Source organism: Tenrec ecaudatus, chromosome 1, assembly GCF_050624435.1.
Source record: "Tenrec ecaudatus isolate mTenEca1 chromosome 1, mTenEca1.hap1, whole genome shotgun sequence".
In the NCBI taxonomy this organism is placed as follows: domain Eukaryota; kingdom Metazoa; phylum Chordata; class Mammalia; order Afrosoricida; family Tenrecidae; genus Tenrec; species Tenrec ecaudatus.
In genome coordinates, this window is record NC_134530.1 from 228,532,060 (window position 1) to 228,552,345 (window position 20,286).

The window sequence follows — 20,286 nt, forward strand, 5'->3', positions numbered from 1 at the left end:
TTTATTGCTGTTCTTTGACTATGAGTCTGTTTTTCTCTGAGTTTGAGGTGTGTCTCTTAAAGGCAGCAGATGAATGGATCCTGTTTCTTAATCCCATCTGCAACTCTGTCCTTTGATTGGTTCATTTAGTCCATTGACATTCAGTGTTGTTCATTCTAAATGTAGGTTAGTTGCTTTAATCTTGTATTGTTTGTGTTGGGTATTGGCCATCATTTTGGGAGTAGGTTGGGGTGGGGAGCTTATCAATGTCTTCATTTCCTCTCTAGATCTGTATAATTTGAGGTATTTTTTTTAGTGTGTTGACTTATGGGTGGTTTTACACTCTGTGGTGGTCTCATGTTTTTGTGCTGCAGTTGTTGATTTTTCTGGTTAAAGACATCCAGTTAGTACTTTTTGAAATGCTGGCTTTGTTTTTAGGAATTCGCTCAAAGTGTCCTTCTTTGACAATACTTCTTCATATTTGATGGGTAGCTTTGCTTATATAGGAATCTTGGTTGGCAATTTTATCTTTCAAGATTTAGAATATGAGGGGGTACCCCAAAATACCCGGAATTTTTTTCTTTTTTTAAATTAATGAATCTTTTTTTTAAAAAACAATTTATTTGGGCTCATACAATTCTTATCACAGTTCATACATATACATACATCAATTGTATAAAGCACATCTGTACAGCCTTTGCCCTAATCATTTTTTCTCCTCTTTTCTTTTTTTACATTTTATTAGGGACTCATACAACTCTTATCACCATCCATACATATACATACATCAATTGTATAAAGCACATCCATACTTCCCTGCTCCACTCATTCTCAAGGCATTTGCTCTCCACTTAAGCCCCTTGCATCAGGTCCTCTTTTTTTCCCCTCCCTCCCCTTTCCCCCCTCCCTCATGTGCCCTTGGTAATTTATACATCGTTATTTTGTCATATCTTGCCCTATCCGGAGTCTCCCTTCCCCCCTTCTCTGTTGTCCCTCTCCCAGGGAAGAGGTCACATGTGGATCCTTGTAATCAGTTCCCCCTTTCCAACCCACTCACCCTCCACTCTCCCAGCATCGTCCCTCACACCCTTGGTCCTGAAGGTATCATCCACCCTGGATTCCCTGTACCTCCAACCCTCATATGCACCAGTGTACAGCCTCTGTCCTATCCAGCCCTGCAAGGTAGAATTCGGATCATGGTAGTTGGGGGGAGGAAGCATCCAGGATCTGGGGGAAAGCTGTGTTCTTCATCGGTACTACCTCACACCCTAATTAACCCATCTCCTCTCCTAAACCCCTCTATGAGGGGATCTCCATTGGCCGACACTTGGGCCTTGGGTCTCCACTCTGCACTTCCCCCTTCATTTAATATGGTATATATATATATATATATACACATATATACATATACATATATACATATACACATACATACACACACTTATATCTTTTTTTTTTTTTTGCATGATGCCTTATACCTGGTCCCTTGGCACCTCGTGATCGCACTGGCCGGTGTGCTTCTTCCATGTGGGCTTTTTTGCTTCTGAGCTAGATGGCCGCTTGTTCACCTTCAAGCCTTTAAGACCCCAGACACTATCTTTTTTGACAGCCGGGCACCATCAGCTTTCTTCACCACATTTGCTTATGCACCCATTTGTCTTCAGCGATCCTATCATGGAGGTGTGCAGTCAATGATATGATTTTTTGTTCTTTGATGCCTGGTAACTGATCCCTTTGGGACCACTCGATCACACAGGCTGGTGTGTTCTTCCATGTGGACTTTGTTGCTTCTGAGCTAGATGGACGCTTGTTTATCTTCAAGCCTTTAAGACCCCAGTCACTATCTCTTTTGATAGCCTGGCACCATCAGCTTTCTTCACCACATTTACTTTTTCACCCACTTTGGCTCCAGCCGTTGTGTCAGGAGAGTGAGCATCATAGAGTTCCAATTTAATAAAAGAAGGAATCTTTTTTTTAAGTGGTTTTTCTTTTAAAATATTAAAATGGCTTAAGAATATGTTTTCTTTTCTTCTTCATAGAACTTTTTTTTATAGTATTTTAAATTTTTTTCTCCAATGAACAAAGGAGTGGGCTTTAGAAACATTTGTGGAAAAATTCCATTTTCTTTTCATTCCACTTTTCCATGAGCATTTCGAAGCTCCCGCATAAGTTAATTTTATCATCCAGAAAAGAAAATGACTGTTTTTGTAAAAAATGCTGCACTGTTGGGGATTTCTGATGTTTTATAAAACATCTTTTGTTGACATTCTACAAATGATACCATCTAGTAATGTCCCAATAGTTTCTTCCTTTGAAGACAGATTATATATCTTCCGGACATCTGTAATGTTGGTTATTTCAGGAAGTTTTTCCAGAGAAATCTGATGACCTTCTACTTGGGAGAGCAGGTGCTCCTGATTTACTTGTTGGTCACCTTCGTTGATGACAACAATTAGAACTGAGGTGTCATTCGCCGAAATTCCAAATTTTTTCAAGGCACCTGAAATCACGGTTGGCTTTATTAACGAGCCCTCAAAGGTGCCTTCCACGGCTTTTTTTTATCAAGTCGCCAGCATTTTGCACATCTTCAAATAAGAAAAGGGTCACCCCGAATTCAGGGAACAGATCTAGCTGATGTGTTAACTGCATCTCGCGGATAAGCAGGTTTCGCCCTGCGTGCGCCTTGCCTGGAGCGATCGCCCCTCCCGGAAACAAACGCCGCGGCTCCTAATGAATCATTTTGTTGAGGGCTCTTACAGCTTGTAATTTTATTTTCAAAGCTATATGTTTTAATTTTTTTAATAAAACAACCTTATCGCATTCAGAGTATTCTCCATTACACTTAGTACATTTATCAAATCTGAGATTCCAATCTTGGAAACATTTTTGGAACTCATCTGTTTGGATGGCTGACAGCACCGCTGTAGTTTTTTCTTCACCTCTTCTACATCAACAAATCACTGTCCTTTCATGTCCCTCTGTATTTACAGAAACTAAAAGAAGTTGTACGGAGCAAGGTCAGGTGAGTTAGGTATGTGGGGCAAGAATGGCATACTATTTTTTGCTGAAAACGGATGCACTGAGATGTGTGCATAAGCAGGTACACTGTCATGGGGGCAAACCAGTCCCCCATCTGCCACAAAGCAGGTCTTTGTTGTCGCACACTGTTAAGCAATCTTTTCAGAACCTCTAAATATAAAGCTTGAGTAACAGTCTGACTTGGTGGAAAGAACTTCAAATGCACCATGAGTCGACATTTTCGTCCATTTGAGAAGTTGTTGGATATCTAGAACAAGGTTTGTCATCAATTGTCATTTCTCCTTTTTTGAAACGAGAAAACCACTTGCACACTGTCCTTGTAGGCTGTGTTCATCATCACACCAGTTTCTGTGACATTTTTTGTTAGCAGGAATCCAAATTTCACAGTCACACGCTGTTTTCTTAAATTGGGCACCACAGAAAACAAGGTTCAAGCAAAACTGCTTTGACAAAAAGATTCACTGTGACCAGAGAGAACCTTTCTAGGCGTTGTCATGGGGTGCACTAACTCAGTGCCTGTCAGTTTATTTGAAAATGCGTCTCACTGAGAAAGGGGGAACAGGATTTTGAGGAGAGTATATTTATTAATATACCAGAGTCACTTATCGACCCACTATGTAATATAGGGAGAGTGTAGCAGATTACTGTTATTTTGTTTATAACAAAGGGCCCTTAATTTAGCAGCACACCACTTCCCTGCTCTAAGGGAGAGAGTGTCCCATAGCATCAGGATTCGGTACCACACTGCACTATCTACGCTCCACAGTGGGGTCCCTGTGTGGAAATAGGCTATAAGGAATTGAGGCCCGAGGTGAAAGGGGCTTCTAACCAGGTGGCTGTTGGGAGCAGGTAATTCCCAACACCAATGAATTGCCTAATTGTTGAAGGGAGAGCCACTGCTACTCTATGTTGTACCAAGTCCTTGGTGGGTGGGGATGCTATGTTCTGTTTTGTTTTTACAAAAGGAAAATGGGGGAGGGGAATCAAAGATACTCTTGAAGCATCCAGAGTTCAGGTTTAGCATCTGCTTTACCAGGGCTAGGTTCCCTCCTGTTAGCTTCTGGACAAGATGGTCTCATTAATTGGGAGTTTCTATCTGGAGACCATGGGAGCTGAACTTTTGCAAGGAGGGAGAGTGGATCAAGTGATAGTGTGGACCTATGGGGATTCCTTTCTGCCAGTGGAGAGTTCTGGACCACATACAGAGGTCTCAGGGGTCAGAGAGGGATGGGCCTGGTTCTAATTTGGTGGAAGCTGGGGGGAGGAGAGTCTCTCACACTGGTAGGTTGTTGATCTAGGGCAGAGGGAACCACAGGGGCTCAATGATGTGCGAAGTTTCATGGTACTCTCCTTGGTGGAAAATGAGGGAAATTCAAAATATTCCTGGAGTACTAAGAATTCTTGTCACTCATGTGCTTTCCTAGAATGGTCAAGGCCTTCCTTGATGGGCCATGGGGACACCCCGGGCCTTTTCAGGCTACTGCTGTAACACTTTTAAGAACATACTGCCTCATCTTTCTTCTGTGGAGTATTCCACCTCAAATCTGAGTGACAAGCCTTCAAGTGATTCTACCTCCCAGTCTTTGAATCTTCCAGCTGAGAACTCAGATATTGTGAAGCAAAGAAAATGTGCAGGTAAAATTCCTGACCTATGGAATTCATGAGCATAATAAGTGGCTCTTTTATGCCACTAGGTTTTAGGATAATTTATTATGTATCCATAGTAACTAGATTATTATCTTAATAATAACAGGTATAGGACTTTATAGCTTTCACATTCATTAATCCTTATGAAGTCCCAGTGAGGTATGTATTATTACTCTCTTAGTTTTATAGAAAGATAAAATTGCTTGATTAAGAGACTCAGAGCTAATAGATGTAAGTGCCAACATTGAACCCCAAATCTTTTTGCTCAAAATTCTGTTTTCTTTCTACTATATCACTGTTACTAAGTGATACTGAGCTTTGGTGAATGAGAGAGGGCTTAAATTGAACCTGTCATTTAGAAGGTGATCCTTTTAGCAGTGTAGCTTGCTATATGTGAGAGACTGAGATCAAATTATCAATTCATACCCCGAGTTTTGATTCAGAGTTCTACTGCTTAGGAGCTGTGTGATTTGAGCAAATTAAGAGATGTACCTGAGCTTCTTAATCAGGAACTAGTTTAGAAAAATACATGGCACATCAAAATTGCCTAATAAATGCTGGACCTTATTGATTATGGAACCGTTTTTATACTCAGGAAGGAGCATCCCTCCCCCACTTGACAAGGACCCACTTTAACCCATCACTAACCAGTTGCTATAAAGTCTGTTCTGACTTGGTGACACTGTGTGTGTCAGAGTAGAACTGAGCACCATAGGGTTTTCAATGACTGCTTTTTCAGATGTAGATCACTGGGACATTTTCCTAGATGTCTCTGGGTGGACTCAAACAGCCAATCTTTGGGTTAATAGTCAAGGGCATTAACATTGCACTACCCAGTGACTTTTGATCCATCCCCAGTCATGGTCTAACTCAAGACAAAAATTGCATGAGACCAAGAGGAACCAACCACCCTATATTGTGCCCCTCCCTCTAGAGTGAGCAGGAGTTCTCAACCTGTGAGTCGCGACTCCTTTGGGGGTCAAACAACCCTTTCACAGGGGTCGCCCAATTCATAATAGCAAAATGACAGTGATGAAGTAGCAATGAAAAGAATGCTATGGTTGGGGTCACCACAACATGAGGAACTGTATTAAAGGGTCGCAGCATTAGGAAGGCTGAGAACCACTGCTCTGGAGCATCAACTGGGGGTCCAGGACCAAAACACATGGCTCCAAGTCTAAGGCACCAATGCTGTCCTGCCAGATCTTAGTCTTAAAAGTAGATTTGGCTGTTGGAATGCTCAACCTTGATATTATTATACAGATATATGTCATTTAAAATCCATGGTGCAATTTGTGTAATAAAATATAAAGTGATTTGTATGTTGTGTATGCACAATAGTGAAACCTCTAAGAACCTGCTTCTGATCATCCTTGTCAGTGCTGTGCCCACAGCACTGCGGAAGCTGCTAGGAAAGGTCAAAGGAATTAGTGGCAGTGGCGGTGGGAGTGGTATAAGAGGACATGGTCCAGGAGGGAGTGAAGCATGCCCTGCTCCACCCACTCTTCTGCTTCTCTGAGTAGCAGGAGCAGCCCAGCCATCAGTCACACTTCATTGGTGCCATTGCTGCCACTGGCCCTCTGGATCAAGTGTGAGAACCTATCCACAGCGCTATTCCCTCTGCCTCACCAGGTTGCATTTCACCTGTGGTCTGGTTCTGCAAGAATCTGGTTGTAGGGTCATGAAAGCCATTAGGGGAAAATAATAAGATCTGCCTTCCCTGTAAGTGGAGGAGAGTTGCATTCCCTTTAAAACACTGTAGGGGGCCTGTGTCCAAATGAGCACTGCCTAAGAAGGAGTCAGTTCTCTCCCTACTACTGTGTTCTGGCCTGTAACTCTAAAGAGTACAAAAAATTCTAATTTGAATTCGGCCTCCCAGGTCATTCATTATAAAGCTACATTTTTAAGATAGGAGGTTAGAATATATTTTGTTTAACAAGTGCCTAGCTTTATTTATAAGTTTCATATATTTAGACATACAGCGTGCTCACCCCATGCCCTGCAAATGATGAGTTGATTATTCAAGAGACAAAAGGCCAGTAGACCTGGAAAGCTCCTGCAGTAAGTCAGGTGACAAATGGAAAGCTAATTTCATGGTAAGGGCCTTGAAAAGGGTAAATGAACCACATTTGAACAGCAGCCGGGATATGCCTCAGCTTGGAGAATGGACTCAGTAATATCTCTGACTTCTTTGGCTGGCTCCATGGATATAGAAATGGATGATGGGAGAAGAAGTAGGTTTATGGTAATAAAGTAGTGAGATTGGTTATGTTATGGTGATTTGAGGGGCAAGCAGGATATCTCATGATGAAGATTGGGGCTGGAGATAAAAATTTGGCAGACAGACTTGGAGTTGATGCCATCACTAGGACGGGCAAAGAGGGTTGGACAACATCTCAAAGAAAGAGCCAGGAAATGTTTGTATCAGCCTGGATAGGCTGAGGGAATAAATGACCCCAGAATACCAAACACTTCTTTTTGCTGTTGCTGCCAGCTACTGTGTACTTGGCGCCCGACAACACTTGATGACTGCATGCAGAACAGAACACAGTGCTACCCAGTCTTGTGCCATCGCCACGCTCAGTTGCAGCATGGACCATCAGGATACATCGGGTTTTACCTGGCTGGTTGTCAGAAGTAGATTACTAGGTTCATCTCCCTACTTCCTCTTAGTCTGGAAACTCTGCTGAAGCTTGTTCACCATCACGGGAGCCCACAAGGCTTCACCTGCAGATTAATGGTGGCTGCATGTGCGATGCATTAGCCAGGATTCAAACCCTGGTCTCCTGCTGCAGGAGACATGAACTTCTAATCCTGAATGACCAAGACCTTCTCAAGGCTTATGATACCAAAGTTTATGTCTACTTACACATCCCTATTATGGGTCCAGTTGGGTTCTACTCAATGTTCTCTATCCAGGACCTAGGTAGATGGAGGAACATGGAGGTAGTGGTGGCAGAGGGGGGAAGAGGATATAATTCACAACTAGGATATAGTTCATAAATCCCTTCAGGAATGTGACACATGAAGACTAGCTCTTTTATTCACATTTCATTTGGGAAAAGAAAACATGGTTAAGGGTGAAGCCTGATGCTTATGGGCCACAACAGTGATTACTGTGACAATAAAGAGAGTCGCCCACCACAGTTGGCAGTCCGATAAAACAGAAGTCTCCTCTCCCTTCTCACCTCTTCTTTCGCTTTTCCATAACTATCCCAGCTACAATGGGGTGGTAGGTTGCCTTTTAAATAATAAAAATAATGTATTTTTAGGTTATTTTGAATGGAGAGAACATTTGGTCACTGTTCTAACGGGGGACAAAAGAATGTATAAATTTATATGTGGTGTACATTCAATCAGTAAGCATTTATTTATTATTTATTACTATATGATTTATTACTATTGTGATTTGGAACTGACTGAACAGTACCCCACACAACAAAAAAGGGCCAACCACTGGGAAAAGAGATTTCTTTTTTCTCCCATACTTTTATTGGGAGCTCTTACATCTCTTTTCAAAATCCATACATTCAACCAGTGTGTCAAGCACATTTGCACATATACCCCCATCACATTCAAAGCATTCTTTTCCCACTTGAACCCCTGATATCAGCTCCTCTTTTCTACTCTGTCCCTCCCCCGCCCACCCTCATTCACAACCCCTTGATAAGTTATAGATTTTTATTTTCATATCTTACATCGTCCTCCATCGCCCCTCACCCACTTTTCCATTATTCGTCCCCCTGGGAGGGGGTTCTAGATTGGTCCTTATGATTGATTCCCCTTTTCTCCCCCCACCCTTCCCTAATCATCCTGGTATCTCTACTCTCATTGTTGGTCCCAACGGGTTTATCTATCCTGGATTCCCTGTGTTGCTGGCTCTTTTCTGTAGCAGTGTGCATGTTATGGTCTAATTTGATTTGTAAGGTAGAATTGAGATTATGATAGTCGGGTAAAGGAAGCACCAAAGAACTAGAGGAAAGTTGTGTGTTTCCTCAGTGCTAAACTTCACCCTGACAGGCTAATCTCTTCCCTGTGACCCCTCTATGAGGGGATGTCCAATTGTTTACAGATGGGCTTTGGGTTTCCCCTCTGCACTCCCTCCTCCCCCATTCACATTGGGTATCCTTTTGTTCTGGGTCTTTGATGCCTGATACCTCATCCCTTTGGCACCTCATGATCACACAGGCTGGTGTTATTCTTCCATGTGGGCTTTGTTCTTCTGAGCTAGATGGCCGCTTGTTTATCTTCAAGCCTTTAAGACCCCAGATGCTCTATCTTTTGATAGTCGGGTACCATCAGCTTTCTTCATCACATTTGCTTATGCACCCATTTGTCTTCAGTGATAGTGTCAGGAAGGTGAGCATCATGGAATGCCAGATTGTTAGAACAAAGTGTTCTTGTGTTGAGGGAGAACTGAGTCAAGACCCAATGTCCATCTGCAACCTTAATTCTTAACATATAGATATGAGTACATAGTTCTATTCCCCTCTCATTCTATATGACTGTATTTAGACCTCTATAAATGTCCTTTGCCTCCTGGTTCTTTCCTCTATTTCCATTTACTTTCCTCTTGTCCCACCATCATGTTAGGCCATCATTCGGGTTTAGTAATTCCTCACTGCTACATTGTCCTTGTTTAAGCCCCACTAGGCATCCTACGCCCTCCACTCCATTGATTTTAGTTCACTTGTTGTTCCCTTGGCCCTGGGTTAGTTTCCCCTCCCCCTTCCTTTCTCCCACCTCCCCTTTTCTTGCATCCCCCCTAAGAACCATCGGTCCTGTTCTTTTCATCTCCAAATTATTTATCCCACCTATCTTATCTAGATAGACATGCAGATACATTACTAAGTGCAAAAACCAGGCAAAGCCAAATAAAACAACAAAGGAAGTCAAAACCAACAATAATAACAACCCAAAACACCTCAAAACAAAATAATACAATAACAAAAAGAAAGCCACTGACACAAATGGAAAACAGTTCAAGGTTTGTTGGCCTTTGCAAGTGTTTTCCAGTGGGTCTGATGGGGTTGCCACACTCTGCCTCCAAAGTCTATTTTTGGTATTTCCCGGGGATTTCATCACTTTGCTCTCCTTGCTGCTCTGTTGCATATCCTTGGTGTTTCGCCCTAGCGTGATGGGGTGGGATTGTGAAGTATTCTGCACTGTCTCCAGTGTTGGCCCCTGCAGCGCTAAGGTTTGGTGAGGGATGTTGTATGTCCTGGTGGGGGCTGGCCCTATGGTCTTCTCTGTGAGTTGTCTACTCTGAGCAGAAGTGTCATCCTTAGGGCTTAGTGGGCCAGGATGTCTTCTCCTCCCTCTCCATCCCTTTGCGTTTCTCCCATATGCTCTAATCTCCCCAAACTGTAGCCCCAGTACTATCCTCTGAAGTGTATTCTTTTGAGGGGAAAGGGGGCTGTCTATCTAGTTGGGATTGGGCCCAGCCTGCAAACTTCTCTATTGATTCCCTGGTACAGGCTGGTATGTTGTATTCATGTCTTGGTGCATTGGAGATATAAACAATCCCTTCCCCTTGCTTCCTCCCTGCTCCCTCCACCCCCCACAATGTCTTTTCCCCCTCTTATTTAGTTGGGTGCTGTATGTATCCTTGGATTGGGTTTGGCCTCTGCCATAGTTGCTGGAACTCACCCCAGGGTTGTATGCCTTCAGTAGCTTTTCCCCTATGCCCGGTTTTTTATTTTGTTTTTGTTTGTTTTTTAAGCTTACCTCAGTGGACTCATGTTCTACTTGTCCTTTTGTGCTTGGCTTACTTCACTTAGTATGATTTCCTCCAGTTCTTCTCATGCAGAAATGTGCTTCAAGCGTTCATCGCTGCTTTTTAGTGATGCACAGTCCCCCTTGCATGTATGTACCAGTTTTTTGATCCATTCGTCTGTTGATAGAAATTTGGGTTGTTTCCAACTACTTGTAATTTTGAACTGTGCTGCAATGAACATTGGAGCACAGATTTCTAGCAGTGGTTTGTTTCTTGCCTCTTCTGGGTCATATGGTAGCTCAATCTCCATCTGTTTTAGACATCACCAAATCAAAATCCATAATGGCTGTACGTACTTACAAGTCCACCATCAGTGGATGAGAGTTCCTATCTCACCACAGCCCCTCCAGCACTTGCTACTTTCTGATATTTTGAACTGAACTATTATTGAGGGTGTTAGGAGGTATCTCATAGTTGTTTTAATTTGCATTTCTCTTATGGATAATGATTGGAACATTTTCTCATATGTTTATTGGCCATTCGGATTTCTGCCCCTGTGAAACTTCTGTTCAAGTCCTTTGCCCACCTCCTCAGTAGGCAGTTCATTTTTCTCTTATTGCAAGGTAGCAAAATATTGTAGATTTTAGTAATAAGGCCTTTGTTTGCTGTGTCATTGCTAAAGATGTTTTCCCAGTCTGTGGGCTCTCTCATTACTCTCGGTGAATTCATTCAATGTACACAGGTGTTGGGTTTTTTTGTTTTGCTTTTTACCATTTTATTAGGGGCTCATGCAACTCAATACATATGTACATCAATTATGTAAACCACATTTGTACTCTCATTGCCCTCATCATTCTCAAAACATCTGGGGACTTAAAGGCTTGAAAGTAAATAAGCGGCCATCTAGCTCAGAAGCAACAAAGCCCACATGGAAGCAGCACACCAACATGTGTGATCATGAAGGGCAGTGGGGACCAGGTTTCAAACAACAAAGGCAGGGGGTAAAAAAATGACATCACCGTGACCGAGGGGAGTGTGTGATGGGGACCCAATGCCCATCTGTAAACAGCTGGACATCCCTTGCAGAGGGGTTGTGGGGAGGAGATAAGTCACTCAGGGTTCAGTGTAGCAACAATGAAACTCAAAACCTTCCTCTAGTTCTTGAATGCTCCCCCCCCCCCAATTATTGTGATCCCAATTCTGCCTTGCAGACCTGGTTAGACCAGAGGATGCACAGCGGTGCAGCAGGGATCTGGAAACAGGGAATCTAGGACGGATGAACCCCTCAGGACCAGCGGTGAGAGTGGCGACACCGGAAGGGAAGGGGGTGTAGAAAGGGAGAACCGATCTCAGGGATCTATGTGTAACCTCCTCTCTGGTGGATGGGCAACGGGAAGGTGGGTGAGGGGAGATGCCGGGCAGTGTAAGATAAGAAAAAATAATTATTTATAAACTATTAAGGGTTCATGGGGGAGGGGAGGAGGAGCATGGAGGAAGGGGGAGGGAAAAAAGGGAAAATGAGCTGATTCCAGGAACCCAAGTGGATGATGAATTTTGAGAATGACAAGGGCAACGGATGTATAAGGGTGCTTTACTCAATTGATGTATGGATTGTGATAAGAGTTGCATGAGCCCCAATAAAATGATTTATCAAAAACAAAATCCATGTTCATAAGAGTAAAAAAAAAAACATTTACTCCCCTTAAGCCTCTGGCATCAGCTCCTCGTTTTCCCCCTCCCTCCCTGCTTCCCCCTCCCTCGTGAACGCTTGATAATTTATAAATTATTATTTTGTCACATCTTTCACTGTCCGACGTCTCCCTTCACCCACTTTTCTGTTGCCTTTCTCCCCAGGGAGGAGGTTATATGTCTACATGTAGTCGACCTTGTAATCAGTTCCCCCTTTCCACCCCACCCTCTCTGTATCACCATTCTCACCACTGGTCCTGAAGGGATCAACCTCCCTAGATTCCCTGTGTTTCCAGTTCCTATCTGTACCTGTGTACATCCTCTGGTCTAGCCAGATTTGTAAGGTAGATTTAAGATCATGATAGTAGGAGGGGAGGAAGGATTTAGGAACTGGAGGAAAGTTGTATGTTTCATCGTTGCTACACTGCACCTTGACTGAATCCTCTTCTCCCCTTGACTCTTCCATAAGGGGAATTCCAATTGCCTAGAGATGGGCTTTGGGTCTCCACTCCGCACTGCCCTTCATTATCAGATTTTTTGTTCTGATAATGCCTGATACCCGACCCCTTTAACACCTCGTGATTGCACAGGCTGGTGTGCTTCTTCCATATGGGCTTTGCTGCTTCTGAGCTAGATGGCCACTTGTTTACCTTCAAGCCTTTAAAACCCCAGATGCTACATCTTTTGATAGCTGGGCACCATCAGCTTTCTTCACCACATTTGTTTATGCACCTGCTTTGTCTTCAGAGATTGTGTCAGGAAGGTGAGTATCACGTAATGCCAGTTTAATAGAACAAAGTATTCTTGCATTGAGGGACTTCTTGAGTGGAGGCCCAGTGTCCATCTGCTCTCTTAATACTAAACCTATAAATATATCCACATAGATTTCCACATCCTCATATATAAATATATTTACATATGTACATGCCTTTATTTAGACCTCTATAAATACCTTTGCCTCCTAGTTCTTTCCTCTATTTCCTTTGACTTTCCTCTTGTCCCACTATCATGCTTAGCCTTCATTAGGGTTTCAGTAATTCCTCTCGGTTACATTACTCTTGATCATGCCTACCAGGCCCCCTACACCCTCCTCATCACTGATTTAGATCACTTGTTTTTCCCTTGTCTCTGGGTTTGTTATCACTACTTCCTTTACCCCCAACTCTTCCTTTCCCATATGCGCCTGGAACTGTCGGTCCCATTGTTTTCTCTTCCAGATTGTTCATCCAGCCTATCTTATTTAGACAGACCTGCGGAGATAATAACATGCACAAAAACAAGACAAAGCAAAGCTAAGCAGCAAAACAAAACAAAACAAAAACAACACCAAGAAGCCAGTGGCACGTAAACAAAACACAACAAAAAAGAAAAGCTTGCAGTTAGTTCAAGGCCTGTTTATTAGCCATTAGGAGTGTTTTCCAGTGAAGTCTGTTGAGGCGCCAAGCCCTTGCCCCAAAGTCTATTTTTGGTATTCCCTGGGGATTTCGTTGCTCTGTTCCCCTTGCTGTTCTATTGTACACCCTTAGTGTTTTGCCTTGGTTTGGTGGGGTCAGATCGGGCGGAATTCCCACACTGTGTCTCTAGTGTTGTCCCCTGCAGGGCTATGGGTCAGTGAGGGATGTCGTGTCTCATAGTGGGTCCGACCATGTGGTCTTCTCTGTGGATTAGCTGTTCTTAGTGGGAATACCGTTCTCAAGGCGTGGTCAGAGAATATGTGCTCTACTGTCTCTTCCTCCCCCTTAATTTGCTCCCTTGTTCTCTGATCAGACATGTCCCTCTCCCAGAGCTGCAGATTCAATTCTGTCCTCTGAAATCAGTTCTTCTGGGGGGAGGGGCAGGGTACACAGGTGTTTTATCTTCAGTATATCCCACTTGTCTATTTGTGACTCCTCTGTATTTGTATCCTTCGCTATTTCCAATAGCCTATGTATTCCCTGTGCCAAGGTTTTCAGGTTTGTCCCAATTCCCTCATTAATGGCCCTAATAGTTTGGGGGTTTATCTTAAGGTCTGTGATCTACCTTGAGTTTATTCTTGTGCATGGAGTGAGGGTCTTACTTCATTTTTCTGCAGGTAGATATCTATTTTTCCCAGCACCACTTATTGAAGAGAGCATCCGCTTCCTATTTGACACTTTTGGGGCCCTTATCAAAAAGCAGTTGCCTGTATGCTGATATTTTTATTTCTGGGTCTTCAGCTCTTTTCCATTGGTCTGAATATCTGTTGTTATACCAGTACCACACTGTTTTGACCACTGTGGCCATATTATATGTGCTTAAGTCAAGTAGAGCAAGCCATCCCACTTTGTCCTTCTTGAGGAGTTCTCTGCTAATTCTGGGCTTCTTCCCTCTCCATATGAAGTTGGTAATCAGTTTTTCCACTTCTTTGAAGAAGGATGATGGTATTAATATCGAGATAGCATTAAACTACTATAGTGTCTTCAACAGAACTGACATCTTTACTATATTGAGTCTTCCCATCCATGAGCATGGGATGTTCTTTCATCTGTTGAGATCACTCTTGATTTTTTTTAATAGTATTCTGTAGTTTTTCTTGTAAAATCTTTTGGTTTTTTTAGTCAGGTATATCCCTAGATATTTCAATTTGTGCTTGGCTATTTTAAAGGGTACTACCTTTTTAATTGCTTCTTCTGTGATCTTGTCTGATGTGTATAGCAGTCTGATAGACTTCTGTTTGTTGATCTTGTATCCTGTCACTCTGCCATATTCTTCTATCACTTCCAACACTCCACTTATTGAGTTTTGGGGATTTTCGATGTATAAAATCATATCATTTGCAAATCATGACAGTTTTGCCTCTTCCTTCCCCATGCAAATACCTTTGATGTCTTTTCTTTGTCTTATGTTGTTAGCTAGGACTTCCAATATGATGTTAAATGGGAGTGGGGACAAGGGGCATCCTTGTCTGATCCCCCTTTTCAGTGGGATTGTTTTCATCCTTTCTCTGTTGATTACCATGTTGGCTGTTGGTTTTTCATATATAGCTTGTATAATATTGAGGAATTTTCCTTCCATTCCTATCTTCATGTGTGTCTTAAACAGGAATGGGTGTTGGATGTTGTCGAATGCTTTTTCCACATCCATCAATACTATCAAGTGGTTCTTATAATTTTTCTTGTTAATGTGGTGAATAATACTAATGGTCTTTCACATGATGAACCATCCCTGCGTCCCTGGTATGAATCCCACTTGGTCATGGTGAATTATTTTTTAATTTGCTTTTGTATTCTATTGGTCAGTATTTTGTTAAAGATTTTTGCATCGATGTTCATTAGGGATCTTGGTCTGTAGTTCTCAGTTCTCGTGGGATCCTTGCTCACTTTAGGTATCAGAGTTATACTTGCTTCATAGAAAGAGTTTGGGAGTTTTCTGTCTTTTTCTATGTTCTGGAAGAGTTTGTGTAAGATTGGGGTCAGTTCTTCCCTGAATGCTTGGTAGAATTCTGCTATGAAGCCATCTGGCCCAGGGGATTTTTCTTTGTTGGTAATCCCTTGATAATCTTGTCTATTTCTTCTATTGCTATGGGTCTGTTGAGGTTCTTGATGTATATCAGGCAGATTCTAGGGAGGAATTATTTTTCCAAGTATTCGTCCATGTCTTCCAAATTGTTAAATTTGTTAGAGTGCAGGCCTTCATAGTACTGCATAATTATCCTTTTGCTTTCATTAGGGTCCATTGTAATGTCCCCTGTTTCAATCATCATCCTTGCTATTGAAATTTGTTCCTTCCTTTCTTTGGTTAGGTTTGCCAGCAATCTATCAATTCTGTTAATCCTTTCAAAGAACCAAATTTTAATTTTTTCCCCATAGTTTTCTTGTTTTCCTTTCTCCTGTATCTCAGCTTTGATTTTTATTTTGGGAAAAGATATTTCTATGTGCTCAGGAAATGACACAGAACAACTAATGATTTTAACCTAAAGGAGAAAACAGAACATACTTGTTTTCCAATCAGTTTCTGTTTTATATCCATTAACTATTCTTCCCCAATGACCTACAGAAGTAGTTGTTATTACAGACATTTGCAGTTGAGTGAGTGTCAGACAGTTGACATCACCTTCCCAATGACACACAGTGGACTATTGCCAGAGCCTGGATTCCAATCCATTTCTAGTTCTGACCTTCCTTCAACCATCCATCCTCAGCATTCAATGACTCACTCAAAGTTAGGAGGAACCAGGCACAGCCTGTGCACAACAAAGGTCAGAAAAGACCCAAAACAGAGAAAAATAAATAAAATAAATAACAATCAAGCTTTACGGAGGCTTACTGAGATGCACTTTCTGTGGGCTGTCCTTGAGTTGAGAAACTTTAATAGTTATACTTTGATTCCAACTAGAAGGTGGAATCAACCTGACAACAATTGTTATTTATTTGCATCTATTTATTTATTTATTTTTGGTCTCTTTTCTGACCTTTGTGGTGTACATGCTGGGTGCATTTCAGTAAATCTCCATGAGGTTTTTAATGATTTTCCTTTTGCAAGTAGATAATTATTTCTCTGTTCTTTTTTCAAAACACCTCTGGTGGACTAGCACTTCCACTCCTCAGTTAGTAACTCAGTGCTTAATAGCTTCAGCAGCCCAGGGCCTCAAGAAAAGGCAGGCACTAATCCTGATGGTGTAATGGTTACACATTGGGCTACTAACCAAAAGGTCAGCAATTTGAAATCATCAGCTCCTCTGTGGGAGAAAGACAGGGCTTCCCACTTCCCATAAAGAGTTATAGTCTCAGAAACTCACAGGGGAAGTTCTGCCCTGTAAAATAGGTTCTCCATGAGTCAGCATCAACCCTAGGACATGAGTTTGATGTTTTGTTGTGTTTTCCTCCAGTTAATCAGCTACACCAATGCACTTTCAATGTCACAGAGGGAGCAGTGTTTTAAGGCAAAGAGCAAATGCTCAACCGGTAGAACACCCAATCCTTGAGCAGTGCAGCTGGCGTGAGATTGAGGTCCATCTGTGGGAGGGGTGGCGGGCAGAAGAGAGAGCAGTCTTGGACAAATCAGATCCAATCTTTGAGGTTCTACTGACTCACCATGGTATCTCTAGAGTTTTCCTAATCTAAGCAGGTTCAGACTAAGTCATGAAGCACTTGCGGCTCCCTTAAAATATCATTTTCTGCCTGCTATTGCATGTGTCACAAGCTAATTTCCCTTCAGAGATTGTAAACTTCTTAATGGCTGAGACAGTGTCTTATTCATCTATGTTTCCAACACTGCCCGGCATTATTGAGAATTGTTCCCGAAATCTGTCCTCCTGTGGGCAAGGAGCGCTGCCCTGGATTTGAGAAACTTTAATGGCTATATTTTGAAGAGGGGTTAAGGGTCTCCTCCTGGGAGGGATGTAATTGGAGGGAAGGAAGATTATTTCCACAACATTAGGGGTTGCAGTTATTTGCAGAATCAAAGGCAGTCTTCTCTGTCAACTCATGGATGCTCCTTTGCATTTAAAAGCAATGCCATTTACTTACAAATTATAGTGGTTTCAATGCGAATGAACCACTGGGGGACAGTTTCCTCTTCTCCAGATTAGTTTAAAAACGTGGGGAAATTGACCAAGGATACAGGATGTTGAGCCTGACCTAAGGCTTATTAAAATAAAGCTCCTGTTTAATTATTCCTGTTTCTGAAGTAAGAGGCAATTAGAGCCCAGTGAAGTGGCAGGAGTGGGCTGCTCATGATTTGGTTTTTATTTATGTGGACTCTGGTTTGGGAGATGGCTAACATACCACAGCTACCCAGGCACGGTGGAGAATTGCAGAGGGCAGCAAAGTCTCAGGTTCAACTCCTTTGAGAATCACAGTATACGACTGAGCCCTTGTAGTCTCAGTTTCTCTATTCTGAGAGACCCATCCCTGCCCTCTTTCTGGGGACACTAATAGGAGAATAATAACCAGTGGCTGGTAGGCAACAATTTACAATTTTATAAAACGCTTTGCATCCATTATCTCATTTAATTTGCACAAAACCCTGTGCAGCTGGAAAGATTGGGAGGGTTCACTTTCAGCACCCAGGGAAGCATCAGTCAAGGAATCAAGCAATATATTGCATTGGGCAAATCTGCTGCAAAAGGTCTCTTTAAAGTGTTGCAAAGCCAAGCCATCACTTTGGCGATTAAAGTGTACGTGTGGTGCTGTGGTGACATAATGGGCTATACATGGAGCTCCTGGATGTAAAGTTAGCAGTTCAAACCCACCAGTCACTCTGTGGGAGAAAGCTGTCTGCTCCCGTAAAGAATTACTGTCTTGATATGACAAAATAACGAGGTATAAATTACCAAGGGTACATGAGGGAGGGGGGAAAGGGGAGGGAGGGGGAAAAAAAAGAGGACCTGATGCAAGGGGCTTAAGTGGAGAGCAAATGCTTTGAGAATGATTGGGGCAAGGAATGTATGGATGTGCTTTATACAATTGATGTATGTATATGTATGGATGGTGATAAGAGTTGTATGGGTCCCTAATAAAATGTAAAAAAAGAAAAGAGGAGAAAAAAATGATTAGGGCAGGGACTGTACAGATGTGCTTTATACAATTGATGTATGTATATGTATGAACTGTGATAAGAATTGTATGAGCCCCTAATAAATTGTTAAAATTAAAAAAAAATAAAGAAAAGAAATAGAAAAAAAAATTAAAAAAAAAAAAAAAGAATTACTGTCTTGGAAACTCCATGCAGGGGTTGGAATGAACTCAGAGGCAATTCATTTGGCTTGGATCTAAACCATCTTTATTCAATTGCCTCATATGCATGTACAATTTGAACAATTAATAGGAAAGACCACAGATGAATTGATGCATTTGAGTTATGGTATTGGCAAAGAATATTAATTACACCATGAACGGCCAGAAGAACAAATCTGTGGTGGAAGAAGTGCAGTCAGGCTGTTCTTTAGAAGCAAACATAGGGAGACTTCTCTTTATGTACTTTGACTATGTCAGACTAGTTGCTGGAGCGACATGTTGGCCTAGTCCCTGGAGAAGGACATCATGCTCAGTAAAGAGAGCAAAAAAACAGGAAGAGCCCCAATGAATGGATCGAGACCGTGGGGCAAAAGTGTCTCTCACAGGACAATGATCATAAGGGAAGCACAGGGCTAGATGATGTTCCCATCTGTTGTCCATGCGGTTTTGAGGAGTCAAAACCAGATCAATGGCACTAAGAACTAACGAGAGTACTTTGCAAAAGGAAAACTAGAAATTGGCAAGGTTGAATTGCCCGAGTCACACCCATAATTACGTTGTTTCTCCTAATTCCAAATCCCCTTGGACTCTGCTTCCTCCATTTAGATGGGAAAATGCTATTTAAGATAAAACACATAATAATTACAAACATATGATATTATGTACCAGACATGGGCCTAAGAATTATTCATATATTAATTCATTTAATATCCCCATCAATCTGATGAGGCTGGTACTACTATTCTCATTATACAGATAAGGAAACTGGACAGAGAAAGACCCTATATTTAAAAGGTGCTGTTGTTAGTGCAGTGGTGGAGCTGATATAGAGGTCCTCAAGTAGTTTCCAAGTCCTGGTGGTGTAATGGTTACATACTGGTTTGCTAACCTCAAGGTCAGCAGTTCTAAACCATCAGGGGTTCCTCAGCAGAAAGACCAGGGATTCTACTCTTACAAAGAGTTACAGTCTCAGTAACCCACAGGACCAGTTCTATCCTGTCACATAGTATCACTATGAGACAGAATTGTTCCAGAGGCAATGAGTTGGGTGCCATTGGAGAGTAAGTTTGTAGTGGACCATTAAACTCAAGGTTCATAGTTTGAACTAAAGCAAATGCACTGCTTAGACTAAAGGCCTGGTGTTCTGCTTCCAAGATTACAAGATAATTCTTCTGAACCCAGTTCTATGCTGGAACATATGAGGTAATCATAACTCAGAATAAACTCATGGGCAAAGAGTTTGGTTTCTTGTGCTTTTGTTTCAAAATTCATACTTTTAACCACTTATTTTCAGAGTTTTAAACCATGTTGAACTGATCAATAATGGCCAACAAATTGAAATTGGAATAGATCCAAAGTTTAAAATTTTGGGTGAAGTAGAATGATAACGAAAATGGGAAAATTAAGGATAAAAACCCATGGAATGGGAGATTCAGAAGAGGTATAGTGAGGCACAGAGAGCACCTTCAGGAACTCAAAGTGAAACACTGGATTCTTGCCAGAGCTGCGGGGAGCAATGCA

The 20,286-nt window shown here is 42.0% G+C and overlaps 1 pseudogene; it reads right to left on the reverse strand.

Moving 5' to 3' along the window:
• Positions 1-2,210: 2,210 nt before the first annotated feature.
• On the reverse strand, positions 2,211-2,628 carry LOC142437356 (EKC/KEOPS complex subunit TPRKB pseudogene; annotated as a pseudogene).
• Positions 2,629-20,286: the final 17,658 nt, after the last annotated feature.